This window comes from Scylla paramamosain, chromosome 12 (assembly GCF_035594125.1).
Source record: "Scylla paramamosain isolate STU-SP2022 chromosome 12, ASM3559412v1, whole genome shotgun sequence".
In the NCBI taxonomy this organism is placed as follows: domain Eukaryota; kingdom Metazoa; phylum Arthropoda; class Malacostraca; order Decapoda; family Portunidae; genus Scylla; species Scylla paramamosain.
In genome coordinates, this window is record NC_087162.1 from 2,587,501 (window position 1) to 2,605,000 (window position 17,500).

The 17,500-nt window shown below is 41.5% G+C and overlaps 1 protein-coding gene across 20 annotated transcripts in view; it reads right to left on the reverse strand.

The window, feature by feature from the left end:
* The window catches only part of LOC135105518 (uncharacterized), a 130,757-nt gene that overhangs the window by 68,856 nt on the left and 44,401 nt on the right, over positions 1 to 17,500 (reverse strand). For 3 of the 20 annotated variants that reach the window (XM_064013711.1, XM_064013710.1, XM_064013708.1), the window contains exon 1: positions 3,942 to 4,100. The exons of 14 other annotated variants lie outside the window; for them this stretch is intronic. The gene's annotated coding sequence lies outside the window, so the exon portion shown is untranslated. Of the gene's footprint in view, positions 1 to 3,941; positions 4,106 to 9,141; positions 9,178 to 17,500 lie in introns of those variants that run through there. 3 more of the 20 variants (XM_064013717.1, XM_064013715.1, XM_064013716.1) reach the window with 2 other exon arrangements.

Below are 17,500 nucleotides of genomic sequence, written 5' to 3' on the forward strand. Positions count from 1 at the left end.
AAGGAAAACAATAAAAGGAAATGACGAGGCTGAGCACACACACACACACACACACACACACACACACACACACACACACACACACACACACACACACACACACACACACACACATCTGGACAGCGGCAATGTTCTGAAGTGCATCCAAGTGTAAAACTGTGTCACTGTAGAGAGGTCTGGGTGTCGTGGGTGTGTATGTATGTATGGACGCCCCTCCCCCACCCTCTCCCTCTCTCTCTCTCTCTCTCTCTCTCTCTCTCTCTCTCTCTCTCTCTCTCTCTCTCTCTCTCTCTCTCTCTCTCTCTCGTAGTGTTGACTTTGTGGTGAGTTATCGGGAATGAGGCTAAATGGACACAAGGGGAGTGGCAGGGAAGGGGACAGATGGATAGCAGGGGTGAGAGGGGAAAGGACAGGGTGCATTATAAAATGTGTTGTGTTGAGGGTGTGTGAGTGAGTGAGGGTGGGTGGGGTTGACAGGGAGGGAAAGGGAAGGGAAGGGAAGGGAAGGGGGAAGAGAGGAAATGAAGAGAGATGAGAATGGACGAAAGGGATGAAAATTTTGTTTATTTTGTTATATTCTACTACGTCACTGTGTTTGTGTCTGTGTGTGTGTGTGTGTGTGTGTGTGTGTGTGTGTGTGTGTGTGTGTGTGTGTGTGTGTGTGATTTACTCGTACATGGACATGATAGGATAATAAACGACAGTAATTCTCTCTCTCTCTCTCTCTCTCTCTCTCTCTCTCTCTCTCTCTCTCTCTCTCTCTCTGCATGTTGGTATCTGTCAACGAGAGAGAGAGAGAGAGAGAGAGAGAGAGAGAGAGAGAGAGAGAGAGAGAGAGAGAGAGCGAGCGAGAGAGAGAGAGAGAGAGAGAGAGAAAACGGCCTGGAATTCAGTGTCACAGAGGCATACATATCAAGTTTTAAATTTGTTTGACCTTGAGCTGCCACAATCTGTGTGTGTGTGTGTGTGTGTGTGTGTGTGTGTGTGTGTGTGTGTGTGTGTGTGTGTGTGTGTGTGTGTGTGTGTGTGAGTGTAATGGCCAAGAAATCAGCCACTGCTACTGTGACTACGAGCACCGTGAAGAAGTGTTTGTATCAACCAGGAAAGAAGAAAAAAAGAATAAAACCTGATTCAGTAATAATAACACACACAAAAAAGTGCTTAAACCCAACACTACAAAATTAAAAAGAAAAAGAAACATACAAAAAATAAATGTAAAAAACGATGAAAAACAAACAAATGCAACATGAAGAATGACAAGAAAACAAGAAAATAAAAACAGAGCATAAAAAAAACTAAACCACATATACAAACAAACAAACAAAACATAAACATTACATTCCAACAACAACCACAATCACCACCACCACCACCACCATCACCAACCAATATAGCTACACCCAGTACAGAAGAAAACACAACCAAGGAAATCCAAGACATCCGGGAAATACAGTCAATAATTCTATCGCCCTCCTCCTCCTGGCCCCCTTGAGTTCAAATTTGAGGTACGAAACTTTTAGAAATGGTACGATAGTTTGTTATCTTCCTCCTTTCCTACCGACGATTTCTCCTTCAGTAAGAATTGATCGCTTTCGTTTCCCTACGTAAGTGGCGTCAGGTGCATGAGGGAGGGAAGTGGGGGAAGGTGGGAGTGGGGGAGGGAATAGGAAAAGGGAAATAGGGAATGAAGAAAGGAGAGAAAGGAAGGAAGGAAGGAAGAAAGGAAGGAAAGAGAGAAAAAAATGAGGAAGGAGAGCTAGAATACTTATGATGTTTCTCACAACTTTGAACCAGAGAGAGAGAGAGAGAGAGAGAGAGAGAGAGAGAGAGAGAGAGAGAGAGAGAGAGAGAGAGAGAGTGTGTCAGCATCCACCCAAAACTCTCGTTATTAGTACAACAGAATCTTCCCAAAACAAGTTCGTTATCTTTGTGACAAGCCAAATTTCTTTTTACAAATACGAGTGAAGAAAGATTAGGAAAAAAAAAATTATCCTAAAACCAGGAAACCAGACGAAGAGTATTATGGAGGTCACTAGTAAAGCAAGAAAGGAGGAGGAGGAGGAGGAGGAGGAGGAGGAGGAGGAGGAGGAGGAGGAGGAGGAGGAGGAGGAAAAAATTAGCAAAGGAGAAAGTCAAGTTAGAAGAAAAACAGGGAGAAAAGGAGAAATTAAGGATGAATGGAGAGAGAGAGAGAGAGAGAGAGAGAGAGAGAGAGAGAGAGAGAGAGAGAGAGAGAGAGAGAGAGAGAGAGAGAGAGGTTCTAAATGGCTGCAGCTGCTGGAGAACTGATTGGAACCCTCCTCCTCCTCCTCCTCCACTTCCTCCTCCACACCTGTTGCCTCCTCCCTCCTTCAGTGTGCGTGGTCTGGAATCTCTCTTCTCCTGCTTCCTCTGTCTACTCTCTGCTGTCAACTTTTTCTCCTTCTTCCCTTCCATACTTGCTACTTTTTCTACTTCCTCTCCCGACTTTTTCTTTACTCGCTGCTGCTCTCTCTCTCTCTCTCTCTCTCTCTCTCTCTCTCTCTCTCTCTCTCTCTCAATTTCTCCCTTGTTTTCTCCCCATCTTTAATTATCTTCCTGTTCTCTCTCTCTCTCTCTCTCTCTCTCTCTCTCTCTCTCTCTCTCTCTCTCTCTCTCTCTCTCTCTCTCTAACCCCTCCTGCTGCGTTACTGCTCCCTTCTCTCATTCCACCCTCCTCTCCCTTCATTATTCTCTCTCTCTCTCTCTCTCTCTCTCTCTCTCTCTCTCTCTCTCTCTCTCTCTCTCTCTCTCTCTTTCTGCCTTCTTGCCTCGCCTTAGGGCTGTTATGGAAGGGAAGATTGGGTAAGGGGGAGGGGGTGAGGGTGGGAAAGTGTGTTGTATTGGGAGAGGCAGAGGGAATGTAGGGAGAAGGAAGGAAGGAGGGAGGGTAAAGGAGGGTAGAAGGATGGAGGACTTGGCAAGGTCAGAAAGTTTCCTTGAAGGTCACACACTAATGCTCTCTTAATTGCAGTTATAAAAATAATTAATGATGATGATGGTGTTGATAATAACAATAATAATAATATTGATAATAACAACAACAATAATAATAATAATAATAATAATAATAATAATAATAATAATAAAAATAATAATAATAATGATAATAATAACCATGAAAATAATAACAAAATAATAACAATGTGATTTAGATATGCATGTTACTAAAATATTTAATCTCTTCATTAGATACTAGCGTGTAGTGGTGGTGATGATTATATAATGAAACGAGAGGCAGATATTTTATGCTGAGTTAATAATAACTATAGATAATAATAATTACACAATAATAATAATAATAATAATAATAATAATAATAATAATAATAATAATAATAATAATCTGCTCTATTTCTCTGATTAAATTCCCTTCTCACGAAGCCAATCATCATTACAACGTTCTCACCACCCTCTCTCCTCCTAATTCTCTTATCTCTTCTTTCTACTCCTTCCTGCTCTTCTACTTTATATTTCATCTTCTCCCCCATTTTTTTTTCCCTAAAGCATCCGCCCTACTCTCTTTCTCTCTCTCTCTCTCTCTGGTACAGCATGAGGTGGGCTGGTTGGCAGGATACAGGAGAGAGAGAGAGAGAGAGAGAGAGAGAGAGAGAGAGAGAGAGAGAGAGAGAGAGAGAGAGAGAGAGAGAGAGAGAGAGAGAGAGAGAGAGAGAGAGAGGAAAGGAAGGTGGGGGCTGCTGGGGGAAATGGTCAAAGAATGGTAATGGTATCTCTCTCTCTCTCTCTCTCTCTCTCTCTCTCTCTCTCTCTCTCTCTCTCTCTCTCTCCCCACCAGGCACACACTTGCACAGTTCAAAAAAGGGAGGTCCGTTTATCTCCACTCACCCCAAAGTCTCCTACACGTAACTTTTCCCGTTCAAACACAACACAATTAACTTCCTCGCCAACTTAATCTAATCTCACCTCAGGAAGAGATTAGAGAAGTAGGAGGGTGTACAAGACTCTCTCTGGATATACAAAGGCCTAGCTGTCGTCCGCAGTATCGGCGAGGTTACCAACACACCACACTGTCGCGTCCACAGAGCAGCGCGACGACACCCTCACTCCACCAAGGCACAGAGGACACTGACTCTTCGCAGACTCTACACTACCTTGCCTACCTACCTGGCGGCCAGACACGCTAGTCCCCCCTCAACCCCAACAACTTCCCTCCCCCAGCCATCCCTCCAGCTCTCTCTCTCTCTCTCTCTCTCTCTCTCTCTCTCTCTCTCTCTCTCTCTCTCTCTCTCTCTCTCTCTCTCTCTCTCTAGACAGCCACGCCACCCCCACCTTTCCATTCTTAACTACACCTCTTCTTCCTCCTCTCATTCCAAGCTCCTCCACTTACCTCCACTGCCTTCACCTCCTCCACCAATCATACCTACGAACACGTATATTTTACTGCCTCCACAGTTGCAGCCCCCACCAAACACCCCACCATTTCTCTTGTCATACAGCTCCACCTTCGCCCCAGCCATACAAACACACAAACATTCCCTGCTCTGTCTCCTATTCCTCCTCCTCCTCCACCTCCACCTCCTTCTCCACTTGTCAACCTCCGTTAATCTTTGGCAGCCACGGATGAAGAAATTAAAAAAAATCCACTACCTCCTCCTCCTCCTCTTCCATCTCCGTTATCGTTCCAGTCTTGGTATTTTAAGCCCTCCGCCATCTATCCACCCTCACGACGATCCACACAAAGCTTTCCATATCTCCACCACCCCACCTCCTCCTCTCTCATGTTTCCAGACACAAATATTTTCCCCCTCTCCACCACCACCCTCACCTTTCCAGTCCTAAATTACCTCCACCTTCACCCCTGCCACCCACCCACCCACCCTGTCTGTTGCGCCCCTTGCACCCCCGTCCCGCTTCCTCCTCCCCTCCTCCCCGCCACACCCCTTCAGCGTCTCCTATCGCTTGCATCTATCCCGCATACCACGCCCCTCCATCCCACCTCTCCCAGGTCACACCCCACCCACACTTCCACCCTCGACATCCCGCCCTTTCTTCATCCTACTCAGACCACTTCTCTTCCCTCTCTCTCTCTCTCTCTCTCTCTCTCTCTCTCTCTGATATAATGTCACGCCATGTAAGTGAGCCAGACTCTTCTCCTACACCCCCTCACTCACTACGGTTCAATCCTGTAATCCTATTCCCGTCGCAGAACGCATTTAGCCTCTCAATGCTCCCAAACCCACTCTCACCCACTCTCAACTGTAACATCCAGCCTCACACCTATTATAAAATTCACGCCCATCCACTCGTATCTATAAAAATCCACCCTCATTAATATATTCTCCCTGTTAAATTCCACATTCACTCAAAGAAGATCCACTGTAATCCACGCCTGCTATAAAATTCATCCTCTTACATGCAAAATCGTAAAATCCACTCTGTCACTTATACCTCCACTGAAATCCACATTCACACTTACTTATCCACCCGCTCACCTAGATGTATAAACCCATTACTATATCCACCACACCATCCCTCCCACTCTACCCACCCACATCAAGCAGCGCGGTCCACCCCACACCCTTCATCCCTACGCAACCTACCCCAATATCATCTTACGTGCTCCGGTCACCCCACCATCACAGCAACCTCTATCCCCCCACCCCCGCCCAACCGCCAACCCACGCCAGACACCGAACTTGATATACAAAGGGAAGGAGAAGAGGGGGAAAGGCAACAAATCCGGAAGGCACAACGAATTGACAGGAAATGAAAGAAAAAAATTACCATCACTGAAATAGAGGGAAAAAATGCCCTGGGAAAAACCGCCGTTCTGTTTTCCTTTCTTTCTTATTTCTTTATATATATATATATATATATATATATATATATATATATATATATATATATATATATATATATATATATATATATATATATATATATATATATATATATATATATATATATATATATATTTTTTTTTTTTTTTTTTTTTCGTGTTGATTTAAAAACACTATGTACCATTTTTTTTATTCTTCTTTTTTTTTTTTTTTTTTTTTTTAAGATCGGAAAGTATATCAATCAGACTATATTAGAACACCATTTTTTTTTTTTTTTTAAGGAAATCAGCGAAAATTTCCATCTTTTCGTCTTTCAACGGTTCATGGGATGGTTAACGCAGGAGGTGGATAACATGAAACTACCTTATTCTTTTCTTTCTTTCTTTTTTTTCATGAATTGATCAACAAAAGACAAATTATCCATGATCACATGCAAAACAGGTAGTAGTAGTAGTAGTAGTAGTAGTAGTAGTAGTAGTAGTAGTAGTAGTAGTAGTAGTAGTAGTAGTAGTAGTAGTAGTAGTAGTAGTCTCAGTCAAGAAGGTCGTATTTGCGGAATCAACAAAAATAGTGTCGTGTGTCACGGTGCAGTGAAAGGCCTAAGGTATTGTTTGTCAGGTGACGTGGCTGAAAATCTAATGGGTGTCCGTCATCATTATTATCTCTCTCTCTCTCTCTCTCTCTCTCTCTCTCTCTCTCTCTCTCTCTCTCTCTCTCTCTCTCTCTCTCTCTCTCTCTCTCTCTCTCTCTGTCTATTGTTCCTCCTGGATGGTAATTAATTATCGCCTTAATCCAAATTTAAATCTACCTAATTTATGGATTAAGTTTACTTTCTACTTCCATTGTTTTACTGAGTATTTATTTTGCAATGGATAACGCCTTACTTAGGAACACATAAACATCAGGGAAACTTGCACGTGGCACACTCCCTCAAAAAACAAACATTTACGTCCACTAATCATCCCATCAATATATATGTCTACTTCCTTGTGACTCTGCACGATCAACCTAATTAACAAGTCGATTCTATATGTCTACCACTCTATCTGAGAACTAATTTCTTCCTATCTTCTTTTTAACTCTTTTACTGCTAGATTTATTTATTTTTTTCGTTAATACTGATATCTCTGCAATATTAGATGGATTTACGGGAAAAAAATATGCGGTTACTTTGGTTTTTAATAAGCTACAGAAGTATGTGTTCTAAGAGACTAGTACAAACAGTGAGTCTTTTAAAAGCTGTAGATTATTATGGGAAAGATTAATCAGCAGTGAAAAGGTTAAAGCTAAATAAATCGAGCTTGAATCCGTTACTTTTTGTCCTATTTGATTACTAGCCCGGATACTGTCTACACCACCCTTCTCAAGCTCCATATGCCACTTAACTACCTCTCCTCATCTGTCATGTCTCCTTGGCTGCTCACCGCCACGGCCTCACCACAAGCACCTCAAAGTGATTCATCTGCCTTATTTTTTTCTTTTCAGACTTTTGTGTTTAATTTTTCTCCATCCCTTTAGTGTTATTTTTTTCCCGACTTTTTCCTCTCCTGCATGATTTTACCTTCTTCTTTTTCTTTTTTTTTCCTTTTTTTTCACTTCACTGTTATTTTCCTTCAACCTGAAATAGTCGAATAATAAAAGATACATGCAAAATAATTTAAACGAAAAAGTAAAACAAAAACTAAAAATGAAAAGAAATCCTCGAGATAAACTATTATTACTCTTACCGATTATTATTATTATTATTATTATTATTATTATTATTATTATTATTATTATCATCTTTATCACCACCACCACCATTACCTTTATCCGCATCATCGTTATCACACACTGTACATCCACCTATTGTCTCCACTATTTCTCTGATGCTTTATTCATGAGGCTTTCTCTTTCCTCGCCACACTTACTGCCAGCCTCTCTCTCCTTCCTTCCTTCTCCTCCTCCTCCTCCTCTTCCTCCTGCTCCTCCACCCGTTCTTCACGTAAAATGAGCGGAAACCTTCATTCAACTCACATCACAATGGTTCCTTTCATATCGCAAATTTAGCTTCCTCTCGAGACTTTCCATTACTCTCTCTCTCTCTCTCTCTCTCTCTCTCTCTCTCTCTCTCTCTCTCTCTCTCTCTCTCTCTCTCTCTCTCTCTCTCTCTCCTCTAATCTTTCATATGTTTTCTGTGTTCAAGTTAGTCTAGGCTCCTATTAACATATTCAGTTCCCCAAACCCATTTTTTTTTCTTCATTCTTAATCTACCGTGTTCTCAGGAATGGATACAAAATGGCGGGTAACAATCTACGATATATACCGCCGATTTAGGTGAAGATATGGAAAGGAAAGGCCGAACAGGGGAATAAAAAAGATAGTTTAAGTTAACGATAAATGTGTAGGGAAAATAAGGAAAGATAAAAGACAATTGAAGGATGAATTATGTTGTAAACCTGCAAAATAAATAAATAAATAAATAAATAAATAAAAACAAGAAAGCAAATATATGATAAAGATAAAAAGTCTTCAAAACCAAAGAGTGTCACATCAATTATTTCAAACAGCGAGTCACTAAGAGTACCTATGGCGTCTCATCCACCTTTAAATTTAAAACCTTACGATTCTGGAACTCACTCAGCATCACGTGAAGTTCACTTCTCATATCACACTTCTATTACGCTCACCGCATCCCACTCACACGAAGAAACCTTGAATTCAACTGACCTTGCCTGACCTTATCTTCAGGTCACCTATGATCACTTGAAGATCACTTGTACCTCCACCTCTTCTTGAATCTTCCCCTCAAAAAGAACGAAAAAAGAAAAAAAGAAAATTTTGAACACTAATACCAACAGCTGACAGTCACTCGGCGCTTTGAACCTATCTAATTTCATCTGAGATCATGAAAAGCCACAATTATCTACCAATCACACGTTCTTTACAACACAAGTAAAACACAGAGAAAGCCATCGAGCAAACCAACTCAGACACATGCAATAAAACAAAAAACAGACTAGACAAGATAACAAGCACAACAGAGACTTAACAAAGGCTACCCCATCCTACAAATACTGGTTAGACTGGACCGTGACTGACACATAAACACACCCAGCATCAGATGTACAACACCCTTAGTACATGCCACGGCCAAATACACCCACGTGCACACCGCCTGCTGTCACGTGCTGAACATAAACACACACACACACACACACACACACACACACACACACACACACACACACACACACACAGCACAACACAAGCACACACACACAGCACAAACTATACATCTTCCTTCACACCTAGACTACTCACACACTCGTACTCACCCTCACCTGCATCATCACCATCATCATCAGCAGCAGACTCACCTACAAGAAAGAAGAGAAAAGAGAAGAATTAGTCCTTGTGCTTTTATGAAGAAGTGAGTCAAGGGAAAATAAACACACGAGGTTTTAGTTAAAATATAGTAATATAATATAGTAAAAGTACCTCATAATGATTTATCGAAACAAGTAACATTTACCTTTCATTTTTATCTTCCATGAAGGAGAAATTGGGCGAAAAATGGCACAAAAAGAAGAGTAATGAGAGTAACATTTGGTGGAGAGAAAGGACAAACATTCTTGCACTTTAATATTTAACGAGTGTCTAAATCGTGACCTTCGTGGAGGTGTGGCAGAGGAGGGAGGGAGGGAGGGAGGGAGGGAAGGAAGGCGTTGGTCAATGTGGGAGAAGGAGGAGAGATGAGGATGGATGAGGGGAGAAACAATTAGGGGGAGGGAGGAGGGGCACCACTTGGGGGCATGGGGCATCCAAAAGTTAAATGTTTGTTGGCATTTAAAAAGACAAAAGCGATTTCCAACGTGACCCAAATTTGTGCCACTCGTCTAAACACACACACACACACACACACACACACACACACACACACACACACACACACACACACACACACGATGCGCATTCACGCTTGTAAACTGACCTGACCTTGAGCAACTTTCTCTCTCTCTCTCTCTCTCTCTCTCTCTCTCTCTCTCTCTCTCTCTCTCTCTCTCTCTCTCTCTCTCTCTCTCATCCCGCTGTGGTTCTCTTGAAGTTCGTCAGTAGCGGAGGGTGTAGAGAAAGAGAGAGAGAGAGAGAGAGAGAGAGAGAGAGAGAGAGAGAGAGAGAGAGAGAGAGAGAGAGAGAGAGAGAGAGAGAGAGAGAGAGAGAGAGAGAGAGAGAGAGAGAGAGAGAGAATGATAAATACTAATCATAATCACAATGGCACACAAATGAACTCGAAATAATTTATGCATGGTGCACGTCAACCACTTAATAATTATATACTCTCTCTCTCTCTCTCTCTCTCTCTCTCTCTCTCTCTCTCTCTCTCTCTCTCTCTCTCTCTCTCTCTCTCTCTCTCTCTCTCTCTCACACACACACACACACACACACACACACACACACACACGATTTAAATATCATACTGCCCCCTTAACACCTCAGAAGATCGTTTTCTCTTACAAGCGCCATCCTCCGTTTTCTTTCTTTGAAGGCGACACTTCAGTATTATCTTAGGACCAACACTAGTCTTATCATTACATCATAGTATATAAACACTGGAAATAATACAAAGAAGTTTACCAAAAAAATGTTGAAGTGAAAACAATAAACTTCGGTATACGGAAGATTACTACTTGATGTTGCATTGAAATCTTTAAAAGTTAGGGGTGTAAAAGTACAAGAAAACGTTAAAAGTGATGGGTAACTGATGAAAACGTTCGCAAATTTATATAGAGAGAATGCATGTGTGGTGAATGGTAGACGAGAAATGGGAAATAAACACACAAGACGACTTAATACAACGGTGCAACATATGACAATGGCTCACATTCAGTCTAATATTAAATGAACAAGACCAAATCTAAATTGAAGTATACATGGTCTTTATAGTTTTAGTCTATACACTTTGAGATAACATATACATATCTATCCTCATATTCTTGCTTTCTCTTTTCCATTTTTTTCTTAATTTCTGTCTTCCTTTGGCCTTGCTTCAGTACAATCTAATAACATTCATATAAGTTTTAATGCCACAACGTAAAGCAACTCACTGGATTATTTTTTATCTGTTTGTTTTCTTAACATTACCTAAGTTGCTTCGTCCCCACTTGTCTAATTAATATAAAAGGTTAACTGATTTTAATATTCTTTGCTTTTCCTTCCCCTTCTCTTTCTACTGTATTACACTTTCATCTTTAGTAAGCTAATTTAGGTAAGCGAGATCAAGAGAGAGAGAGAGAGAGAGAGAGAGAGAGAGAGAGAGAGAGAGAGAGAGAGAGAGAGAGAGAGAGTTTTCTACCAGCAACATTCCTAGCAATCACAGAAGCTGTCACCGGAACTGAACAATTTCCTTGAGTCTGGGGTCAAACGCCGCCAGTTTTCTTTAACAGCTGTGTGTGTGTGTGTGTGTGTGTGTGTGTGTGTGTGTGTGTGTGTGTGTGTGTGTGTGTGTGTGTGTGTGTGTGTGTGTGTGTGTGTGTGTGTGTGTGTGTGTGTGTGTGTGTGTGTGTGTGTGTGTGTGTGTGTGTTCGTGCACTCGGCTGTTCTTGAACATAATAAGACTGGAAACAAGAAGAAAGAATAATAATAAGACCGAAAAATAATAGTGATGATAAACATGGAGAAAAAGAAATATGGACAGTAAAATTTGCATTAGAATAAATGTAAACACACACACACACACACACACACACACACACACACACACACAGTGAATATCAGTTTTCTCTCTCAACAGCTGGACAGAAGAAGAGATAGAGGAGATTTTGGTGTGTGTGTGTGTGTGTGTGTGTGTGTGTGTGTGTGTGTGTGTGTGTGTGTGTGTGTGTGTGTGTGTGTGTGTGTGTGGAGTGGGGGGGGGAACAGAACACAGAGGGCACAAAGGGGAGACAAATAAAGAGAAAAAGGAAAGAGAAAGGACGAGTCGAGACGAAGAGAACACATGACAATAAAAAGGAGAAGAAAGAAAAAGGATAAATGGACATGAAAAGAGAGAGAGAGAGAGAGAGAGAGAGAGAGAGAGAGAGAGAGAGAGAGAGAGAGAGAGAGAGAGAGAGAGAGAGAGAGAGAGAGAGAGAGAGAGAGAGAGAGAGAGAGAGAGAGAGAGAGAGAGAGAGAGAGAGAGAGAGGAAAACAAGAAATCGTGACCAAATACAAAAATGACAAAAGCTTTAGAAGAAAAATGAAGGAAGGGGAGACGAATGAAATGATAAGAGAAAATGAATAAAAGAGGAAACACAAAATACACGAAGCAGAAACGAGTGAATTAAAAGAGTAAGAAGACTGAAAAAGATTAGGGCTTGGCGCGAAATAGAAGAGGGATATAGTAAAAAAACAAACAATAAATAAATAAATAAATAAAAAAAAAGGCCAGAACGGGGTGCTAATCTAATCAAGTTAGGGATACGGCGAAGCAGACTCTAAAATATTACTGAAGGAAGCTGAGCCGAACTGAGGCAAGATTTAAAGGGATAAGATTGAAGAGAGCGATAAGAAGGTACTTGAAGGTAGTGGTGGTGGTGGTGGTGGTGAGAGAGAGAGAGAGAGAGAGAGAGAGAGAGAGAGAGAGAGAGAGAGAGAGAGAGAGAGAGAGAGAGAGAGAGAGAGAGAGAGAGAGAGAGAGAGAGAGAGAGAGAGAGAGAGAGAGAGAGAGAGAGAGAGAGAGAGAGAGAGAGGGGGGGGCAGGCAGGCAGACATAGCCAAGACAGACAGACGGACACAGATACAGACGGACTGACAGAAGAATAAACAGACATACACCGGGAAAGACAAACAGATACAGACGGACAAACATACAAACAGGAAGAGCAAAGGCATCCAAACGCCATACATACATACATACATACATACATACAGACAGACAGACAGACAGACAAACAGATAATAAAGGTAATGATAATAAGCTAGACAAAAAAAAAGTGACAGAAGGGTTTAAATGGTAATAAAGAAAGGGAATATTGAAGACAAGGAGAGAGAAGGAGGAAGGAGGAAGGAGGAAAAATGTTAAGAGTGAAGTTGGAAGGTCATATAATTAGAGAAGCTGGAGGAGGTGAGATAAGAGAGGAGGGAGAATAAGGGAGAAGGAGAGGAGGAGAGAGGAGGAGGAGGAGGAGGAGAGAAGAGGGATCGAAAGTGGGTAGGAGTCAGTGGCAAGAAAGAGAAAGGGTAGCGAGGAAACACAAAGGAATAGGAGTAAGGGTGAGGGAGGGAGGGAGGGAGGGAGGGAGGAAAGGAAAAACACGCAACAAGGAAGGAAAAAGAAAGAAATATGTAATGAGGATGAAATTAGTAGATTAAAAAAAAATAAATAAAAAATAAAATAAATAAATAAATAGATAAATAAATAAGAGGAAAAATGAAGGAATAGCGAAGAGACGGATAAACAAGAGGAAGAAACAGGTAAGGAGGGACAACAGAGAAAGGGAGAAGGAAAAGAAAAAAATAACAAACCTGTATATGGAGATAAAAGAGATAGAGGAAAAAAAAAGAAAACTAACGAGGAGAAAATACTTATAAGGAAAGATGTTGGAAAAAAAAATATATAGAAGAAAATTAAAGAACGCCATAAACGAATAAAGGAAGGAACAAACGTTGAAGGAAAAGAGAAGAATGGATGAAGAAGGAACATGAATAAGCAAGGAAGAGAGAAAGGAATAAGAGTAAGGAGAAGCAGGATAGGTATATTAAAGATAATAGAGATGGTCTTGGAAGAAAAAGAGGACCAGGAGTAGTGGTAGTGGTGCTATCTTTGGTGAGAGAGAGAGAGAGAGAGAGAGAGAGAGAGAGAGAGAGAGAGAGAGAGAGAGAGAGAGAGAGAGAGAGAGAGAGAGAGAGAGAGAGAGAGAGAGAGAGAAACAATAACATTAATAGCAGCAGCAACAACACTCTCACCACCACCATCACCAACAACAACAACATACTATATAAATAAATAAACAAAAATAAAAAAAAATAAACACACAAACCACCAACCCAAACAAATACACAAAACAAACACCGGTGATTTCACTTAATACGAAAACAAAGCACAGCATGAATGTTACATCGAAAAGAGAGCGAGAACAAGATAGAGAGCAAGCAAGAAAGAGAGATATGGAGAAAGGAGAGAGTCGGCGATGAAGGGAGGACGAGAGAGGTAATCTGTAATGCTGACGAGGGATGAGCTTTGTGCTGAGAATGATTACACACGGTATGGTGATGAAGTAGCGCTCTCTCTCTCTCTCTCTCTCTCTCTCTCTCTCTCTCTCTCTCTCTCTCTCTCTCTCTCTCTCTCTCTCTCATTCCTAATCATCGATATTTCCTTTTCTTCTTTAAATATTTCAGTAACTTTACTTCACTTTATCTTCCTACGTCTGACTCTAATCATGCACGCACACAGGCAACCAAGCACACACACACACACACACACACACACACACACACATCGCGTGAGAATGTACGCCCCAGATGTAAGTAAATGATGACGATTACAAGCACGTGACCTTACACACACACAGGCACACGCACACACAGGCACACACAGGCACACACACACACAGGCACACACACACACACACACAAAGGTCCACTCATACTACATTATACAGTCATCATTTTTTCACCCTTACCACGCCTCTGTCTCCCTCCCTCTCCCCTTACACGGTTTCAGCAAGGTCCCGTCTTAACACCCCCCATCTCTCTCTCTTCCCCCTCCCTCTAAGACAATTACATTTTACATTTATTTATTACAAAACAACAGCTTCTTACGTACTTTGTGGCATCCGGGATTGTACTACAGGGTGAGAGAGAGAGAGAGAGAGAGAGAGAGAGAGAGAGAGAGAGAGAGAGAGAGAGAGAGAGAGAGAGAGAGAGAGAGAGAGAACACACGATCACTTCCCTCACCCATTCAGAAAGCCTAACACAACACGATGCCTATTTAACATTCAGATAGACGAGGAAGGCGTGAGCTGCTTGTTTGTCTATATGTGTGTGTGTGTGTGTGTGTGTGTGTGTGTGTGCGTCAGTGATCTCTCTTTCTATCTTTCATGCGACGGAGGAAAGAGAAAAGGGGAAAGTGTACCAAGGAAATCCTGTTCGTCCCTGACAAGGTGAAAACCAACATAAATTAATTCCCGCTTCCCTCCTCTCCGTCTCCTGAACTTTTGAACCGCAGATGGTTACGGAAGCTGAGCAAACTAACACTAACATACGAGTAATACACTTTACATTAATACTAACATACGAGCAATGTACTTTTCTTGACATTATAACATACGAGCAATGCACTTTTCTTCACATAAACATACGAGCAATGTACTTTTCTTCATATAAACATACGAGCAATACATTTTTCTTTACATTAACATACGAGCAATGCACTTTTCTTCACATAAACATACGAGCAATACACTTTTTCTTTGCATTAACTAACATACGAGTAATGAACCTTTCTTCACATTAACTGTAACATAGAAGCAGTAAACCTTTCAGATCGACGCGCTGCCACTGCACTTCTCTCCGACTCGTAACTTAAACGTTCTGTTCCCTCATTATTCCATTTTCCAAACGTCACTTAGTTTTGTTAGTTTTTCTTGAGTATTTTTCATATTAGTGATGTGCCATTATTGTTAAACTATCGCGAGTCATGAAAACAGTCTTGAAAATGCTAACAGTTTCCACTAGAGCTTGTTAAAAGTAGTCGAGACGAAATGCACGTATACTTTACAATATGGATCCAAATCTCTTCAACTCGGGGGTCTGTGATGGGCAAGGAAACCGGAAAAAAAGGACTATTAAATAGATTTCGTACCTTTTCACTATAACCCGTGCAAGAAAGTCGCCCTAGTAAAAAAAAAAAAAATACATTAACATTGCGTTTACAAATACAGTTCTTTAGTGAGAGCAGTTCAATAACCAAGCTCTTGAGGCAGTTAACAGTAAAATGCCCCGTCACTCTTTCCAGGTTTCCCCAAGTTTACCCATTCCCCAGGAGGAAAAGGAAACACCTGGGCTGGTGGTGAGGTAATGTGTCCTTTGCATGGCCGTCGACTCGAACTCTTCCCCGGAAATTCTTAGTATTGCTAGCCAGGGGACAGGGAAAGCCCAGGAAGGTGTGATACGTAACGAAAGAGCTCTGTGTGATGTTATTAGCAATGGAGGCGAACTCTCTCTCTCTCTCTCTCTCTCTCTCTCTCTCTCTCTCTCTCTCTCTCTCTCTCTCTCTCTCTCTCTGCTAATTTTCTTTATTTTCATTGTTTTAAAATCGGTAAATTTTCGAATTCCTGCAAGTTTTTTTCCGTTTTCTTTTTTTTTTTAGTTTTCCATCTACTCACGTATTCAATTTCAAAATTAATCTCTGTAACATGTAATTTCTGCTTTTTTATTTCTATTTTCCATTCTGCATCTGAGTGGGTGGGACGCTGCTCCACTTTTTAAGTCTGTTATCATCGTTTTCATCTCTCTCTCTCTCTCTCTCTCTCTCTCTCTCTCTCTCTCTCTCTCTCTCTCTCTCTCTCTCTCTCTCTCTCTCTCTCTCTCGACGAAGGCCGTGCTGTCTCCGGCTCGCATTCTCTTCGTACGTTTTTTTATTCTTTTAGTTTCTTCTTTTAGTTTCTTTTCTTTTTCTTCTCTTTCTTTTCTTCTTTCTTTCTTCCTCATTCCAATTTCTCTCCGACAGACTACAGTAAATACTTATCTTCTTCCACAGTTTCTCTCTCTCACTCTCTCTCTCTCTCTCTCTCTCTCTCTCTCTCTCTCTCTCTCTCTCTCTCTCTCTCTCTCTCTCTCTCTCTCTCTCTCTCTCTCTCTCTCTCACCACCTGTAATGACCCTTAACGACCTAGGCCAAGCTAACGACCTGTGACCTTCCGCGATAATGACCTGAGGGCGGCACCGCAACCCACAGATAGAGGAGGAGGAGGAGGAGGAGGAGGAGGAGGAGGAGGAGGTGAGGGTAAGAGGAATACGAGGGAAAGGAGAAAGGGGCAGGAAAAGTGAATGGCGAGCAAAGAGGAGGAAGAGGAAGAGGAAGAGGAAGAGGAAGAGGAAGGACTATGCTGTATACATTTCTTTTCTGTCTTCCTTTCATTGGATTTAATGCAAGTGCAGGTGGCAAAATTTTTGTATTGTTACGTATTGTTGTTATCACGGTGATGAATGTGATTACTAACCCAATTTTTCATGTTATTTTAGTCATACAGTAATACCACATTCGAAACTAAACACTCCTCACAAGTCACGAAAGATCAGAAGGCAGCGGCATTTGCTCACAGTGAGCCGCTCTCGATCAGCAGTCCCAGTAACACACTGACTCCTGTCCGCTCCCATACCTGGCGCGGTCTTGTCAAACCTGTTGTACTATCACGTGTTATCCTCGCTCCTAACAGATTAACTTGCATGCTACATTCTTTCTAACACTGATAGAAAAAGAAGTTGTATTCACTATGTTTCCTACTGTCAGTAAAATATATACATTCCTTTAATGTTATTATCCATGTTACTAGAATGCTTGACGTGTTTGTCTGTCTCTCGCTTCATGACAGCGATGAGGGCCAACCCGAGGCTACACCAAGGTATTGACTTCAACACTGAATGATCGATAGCTTTTGTCGAAAAATTGTGAGATCTGAAAATATTCCATTTCTGTTAAAACATTAACAGCAAAATACCA